The following is a 6,472-nucleotide window of genomic DNA, read 5'->3' as shown; positions in this document are numbered from 1 at the left end:
TCCTCTATTTGACTGACAGAAAGCAAAATTTGACCAAAAACAAGAAGCTACACAACAGAATTAAAGTAAAAATCATCAAATGTGCATCAGAAGAAGCGTGAAAATCATGGGAGGGACCAAAATATGAATACAAATGGTTTTCTCTTATATTTTGCTTTTCCATCGCTTGAGCATTCCCCAAAGCACGTTACACCATTAATCACATTCATCCATTCACACACATTCACACACCACTGGAGGTGGCTGCATGTCAGGTGCTCAGTCCCTCCGTTGGGGGCGATTTGGGCTTCAGTGTCTTGCTCAAGGATATTTCAGCATGTGGACTGGTGGAGATGGGGAATCGAACCGCCAAGGAGACGAGCTGCTGTACCAACCGAGGACCAGCCGGTCCTCACTGCAGCAGGGAGTCCTACACACCAGTGGAAGATCATTGGTTTGATTTGTTTGTGTTGTGTGTCCTATAGTTCAGAACAAGAACAGAAATCTCTCTATTTAAATGTGTGTGTGTGTGTGTGTGTGTGTGTGTGTGTGTGTGTGTGTGTGTGTGTGTGTGTGTGTGTGTGTGTGTGTGTGTGTGTGTGTGTGTGTGTGTGTGTGTGTGTGTGTGTGTGTGTGTGTGTGTGTGTGTGTGTGTGTCAGAACCAAACTCAGACGTGGAAGTTTTCCGCAATTCAGTCACATTTAACATTTAGAACTTCTCATCATTTCTTGGACTGTTATCAGAGTTTACTGGAATTTCTTAAACTGCTCTTTGTTGGCAGTCAAACTTGTCACAACACCGGTTTTTCAAACAATCACATGTATTAACTAATTGAAACAGCTGAGATAAATAACTAACATGTTGAGCAGCAGATAGTTTGTGATAGATAGATGTGATAGATATGTGTATTCAGCAGTGGCGGGCCGTCAGAACCTGTTAGGATTCTCTGCTGGCCTGAGAAAAACATCAGAACCACAGACTGATGTTGATCATATTTTGCCCATGAATACTGCTTAAATAATTCCAAACTGTCTGTCTGCTTCCTCTCATAGCTTCTCTCCTGACTGCTGCTTCCAGACTGAACTTCCATATTAAAGCTTTTAACCAATCACAGTTCAGCCATCACCTGTTGCCGGGTAAAGAAATCTGCCTGAGGCCTTCAGATTCAGTTCTGCAGACGACTGCAGTGTAAAATAAGTGTTGGTCACTGCTGCTTCAACCAATCAGATTTAGATATTGACTCAGGACCTTCTAGAAGGCCTAGGGTGACATCAGCATATTCCTGCCCTCTGATTGGATGGTCAGAGAGTTCACTCTCCAGCTCGCTGACTGCATCTGTAGCAGCTGCATGAACAAAATATAGTTGTGTTGATTTAATAGAGGTTTAGTCAAACTACAATGACTAAAGGAGCAGATAAAGACATTTGGTTGCAGATTTTTCGTCAAAACAATTTTCCAGACGGACTTTTCCAAGAGGTCTTTGAATGCACCGCAGCACTCGAGCACGGAGGTCTGGTACAATTGCTCTGCGCTCAGTACAAATAGATAAATAGATAGATAAATAAATAAATAATGCAAAACAACAGACTACAACTACATCACTGGGTAAATAAATAGCAGTGATAGTACAAATCTGATCATAAAACCATGAGTCAAGATATAAATACAAATAATAAAGGTCAAAGGTTAAATATGTATAAACGTGGTGCAGTGATCAGTAAAATCATAATTTTACGTTGAGACGGTCTGGGGTGTTGTGTTGTGGCAACTGCTGAAAGTAACAAAAGTTATTTGTAATCTAACTTAGTTACTTTTAAATACAAGTAATTAGTAAAATAACTAAGTTAGTTTTCAAAGGAGTAACTAGTAATCGAATTACTTTTTCAAGGTAACTGTGGCAACACTGTGTATTATATTTCATGTATGTATATAGCTGAATTGTTATTTTGCGACCTCTCGCTGGCAGCGGAGATGAGCAGTAAATATCTCGGCAGAGAGAGACAGGCGTCAGGTTAGTTCTCTGTGAAACATATAAAAAGAAAACTAGATCCAAACCGAGGGATTTTCCAGCGTGGTGTCTGAAACTTTTATTTATTGTAGTAGTGAGACAGACGTCCAACGTCAGAGTGGGAGCTGTGCTCGCCCGCCCTGCACCAGGAGGGACGGTGGACTTGGCCTGTGGACTGGGTTTCTATCACTGTCAAAGCTGCAGCAGCTCCTGATTCTGACCAGATTTGATTTTCTTTTAATTTTGTTTTTGGGGAAATGTTCTAAATGTTTGTGATGGGAGCATTGAAATATTTTTGTTTATGAAGATAAAGACTGTGCCTGTAGTTGTTTTGTGGAAATGTAAGGTCTTGAACTTAACAGGACATCACTCTATAATTGTGGTGATCCCAGACCTTGAGTTTAAGGCCCCGTTTCCACGACAACGAATACGAGTGTATCCGCTAAACTTTCTTCACTTTTGGGGGCTTTAAACCACACCGCTGCTCTGATCCACTGTGTCCGTGAAGGTTTTATACCCCTCCCCCCCATCATAGGCCACATCGTAGTGGTACGACCCGTAGTGGTACGACCCGTAGTGGTACGACCCGTAGTGGTACGACCCGTAGTGGTACGACCCGCGGTCCATATTCTAGTTTAATAGTCCAGATCAGTAGTTTAATAGTTGAGACTCTCCCTGATAGCATCTGATGTGTCATCAGTCCATGTGGATGTCTGTTTTTCTCCATTTTCTTCATGTTTATAGTGTTTTCTTTCATTACCAAATCCATCAACAGCACCCTCCAGTGGCCCGGCAGACTAACTACATCATTGTCAGTGTGTCCGCTGCTGCAGTGGAAACACACTCTTTTTACGGATTAGGTGTTGTCACGTTATTTTTGCAGTTTTGTGTGGATCTAGTTACAGTTACACTATACTGAATGTGAATTGTACAACGGTGTTCTCAGATAAGCAGTTTTAAAGAGCAGAGGCGTCCCAACATTTTTTCACCAAAGGCAACATGTGGAAAAATACACCAGCAGCCAACCTATGCTAAAAGGTTTTGCCTGTTAACAAATCAACTGATATTTGTCTTGAAAATCCAATCAACATAAAAATATTACATGTATTAATTAACAGGTCTTGCTGACACGCGACATGAGGGACAACAGACAATACCCTTGTCAGTGCTACATGTACTATTTACAGTTATCACACTGATCCAAATACTTTACAACTGTTATTAAACCAGCCTGAGCAGCTCTATCTCGACAGTAACATGATTTTCTAGATTAGATACAGTGAAAGTGTTGAAAAGCTGCATGATATGACGCCTTTAAAGTCCCAGTCCTCCACAGACCGCCTCATTGCGCTCCGTCCGTCCAGCCCACAGCTTCACCTTGATTGCGGCTCTTTGCTCTCATTAATTCTTGCTTCATCACCAGCAGCCGTGTTCTCCTGCTCTATTGATGCTTGTCGGCCTGAAGATGAACACAGCAGCTTTATTTCCCCCCAGGAGGCCGCGGCGTCGTGTTCTGATGTATCTCTACTTGATGAGGCATTTTGTCAGTGCAGGAGGGAAGCTGAAGTAATGAATTAACATCCAGTCATTATCTTGTTTTTCTTTTTCCTGGAAAGAGTAACAAGTTACAAGACTCCAGTGCAATTAAACAACTTGCTCCTGCCCTCTGTTTGAACTCTCTGCTGCTCATTAGCATCCGCGTGCCGCCGCAGCAACTTTAAAATAGACGTGTGCTGAGCGCTTTTATTCTGAAATACCAAGCTGGGTAATTAAACAGGAGCTGTTCCAAAGGAAAAAAAACACTCTCTTATTTTCATTGTCTGAGAAAGCAGAGTGTACTCTGCCCCTCCTCCTTGTTGAATGAACAACCTGTGCTTTTTAGTATTTTAAATAATTTAATAAATAAATGAAATTTCTGCTGTTTAATATTCAATGTTTTCAACCTAAAATGTTTAACTATTTTTATTTGTAAAATTTAATCATGTACTTTGATGTAAACATTTTAACTGTTTTAATCAAAGTCCAAATTTATAACAATGTGTTTTACCCATAAACTTATTTATTCATTTTAGTCTTTATGTAAACTTATTCATCTAAAACTCTTAAATATTTATTACTCTTAACATTTTCGTGATTTTATTCTTCATTGTTTTAACATAAATTACACTATGAAATCACTATATATGTATATATATATCTCAATTGGATCATATAATAACCTAATGTATTTTGACTAAGACATCTCTACGCAAACAAATTGGTAAGGCCAAACACTATGGCTGTAGACTTAACTTAAATTTGGGTCAAATGACAGAAATATGGAATCAGCCTGTGTAATTTAAGATGACATATATTCCAACTTAAATACTTGCTTTTCAGAGCTTAATTTAAAATAAGCCATAATAAATCTAAAGCCACTCACCAACAAGGTCCCTGAGCTCCTCCACTGCATTGTCTGAGTGTCTAAACACACACTTATCTAGTGTTTAAATGTAGAACTACACCTACACCTGACCCAAGGTGGAGTAGACAGAACAGGTTAGAAGTGAGGAAAGGTTGAGAGTGTAGGGAGAGGAGTGTTCTAATTATATTGGAGCATTTGGAGTGCCACTTCTTCTTTCCTTCACTTTATCATTAATGGCAAAGCAGTGATTGTCTGGGAGGTGATCCCTCGCTGGAAGCCTTTTCATGGAACCAGACGACGCTGGTTACATCTCATTCACTCACACGCTGGCCACAGTTCAATCTCCACCTTGAGATGGATGGAGGAGAATGTTAACGGACATTAATAACTCTGGGCGACACGTTTCATGTGTTCACCTCTCAGTCCGCCTGCCTGAGTCGTTTCCAGGCCATTGAGAGCCTGATGACTCCTCCAAAGATCCGAGGAGATGGTGAAGCTCATGGCTCATCTAATGAAGGTAATCGCTGCGCTCCACCTGCAGGAGGCGGATTCAGCACATCGTCCTGGTTAAACAACAATAATCTGTTTAGAAACCGAAGATTTAAAAGTTGCTCTTGGAAAAAAAAAAGGTTGGACACCATGTGAACGAACCAACCAGTGCTTGTCCGCTTGATGAATTTTAAGTTGATTTGACCTTTAAGACAATATTTCATTGTTGTTAATGAATCTTTCCTCACATGTCCCCTTGTCGAAAGCTGAGCTGAGAATGACATTTTGTAATCAGATGAGGAGTCTACCACTGGACACCAGGACTCTGTTGAGCTGACTGCTGTTGTTCTGCTCTCTAGTTGTAAATAGTTTGATGTGTGTCTGGATTAACAACAACTTGACTATATAACAGTTCCCTGTGATCTGACCGTGGCTCAGGTTCGTATCGTGTGTTTGTCAGTAGCAGCAGTGAGAAACGCCTGATGCTCTTTTCTCTTTGGAACGTTGTCATTGTTTTTCACATTGGAACATTATAAAAGAAGTTATTGTAAAAAGATCATGGGAACAGTTGTTGCTGAAGAAATGCCCAGCCTTGTGATGATGGAGTTCCTCTGAGTCCACCGGGTCAGCAGAGTCTTCAGAGCCGAGGGTCAGTGACAGTGAGCTGAGTGTCAGCTGACCACGTGTCCGTCGCTCTAAAAAGGATGCGGGAGGGTTCAACAGCAAGGCATTGTGTTTTGTGGTGTCCAGCTATAAATTCATGATGACTATCACATAAGGTTGGAATTATCTCAGACCGCAGTCTCACTGGGAAAGGAATTACAACTGATCCGGGCTGAAAAGGACAGGTAGGTCCACCACATCTCCAATCATGTTCCACTGCGCTGAAACCATTTATTATACCAAACTGGATTTACTGGATCTCAATTTGCAATTAAATGTGACGTTCATGTGGAACTTATGTATATAATGTGAAGTTTCATGATATAGTTGTGTTATTTAAACAAAACAGTATGAAAGCTGTAGTATGACTGAGACTTCGCCTGGAATACATGGAGAATACACATTGATGATTTTGGTCTATTAAAATCAGAATCAGGTAAAACCAAACTGTATTCTATGCAAAATGCCTCAAACATTACAATGTGTGTGTGTGTGTGTGTGTGTGTGTGTGTGTATCCTGTTCATGGTCCAGATCAGCAGAACCCAGGTCTGCAAACTTAAAACCAAAACAGCCCTTTTCATAATTTTCTATGAAACATGAATTTTCTAGAGCTGCAAAGCATGTAAACTATGTTAAATGAAGAAAACACTTTATGATATTGAATTGATTTGAATGGATCTTTATTTTGAAAACAGAAAATACAAACAGAAAAAAAGAAATGTAAAGAAAAATTAAACATTTGCAATAGAAACAAAACTTTTCGTTGCATTCACAATATCATAGATATAATCTAAATGTCTTTTTTTCATTTCACCATTTTATTTTTGCTATTTTTGAAAAATGTTTTTTATTCCTATTTTTTCTTCTTTTTTACATTTCTTCTTTTTTTAATTTGTCCTTTTTTCCATTGTCTTTTCCTTTTCTTAA

This window comes from Lipophrys pholis (assembly GCF_963383615.2).
Source record: "Lipophrys pholis genome assembly, chromosome: 21".
Lineage (NCBI taxonomy): Eukaryota > Metazoa > Chordata > Actinopteri > Blenniiformes > Blenniidae > Lipophrys > Lipophrys pholis.
Note: the sequence above shows the minus strand (reverse complement) of the source record.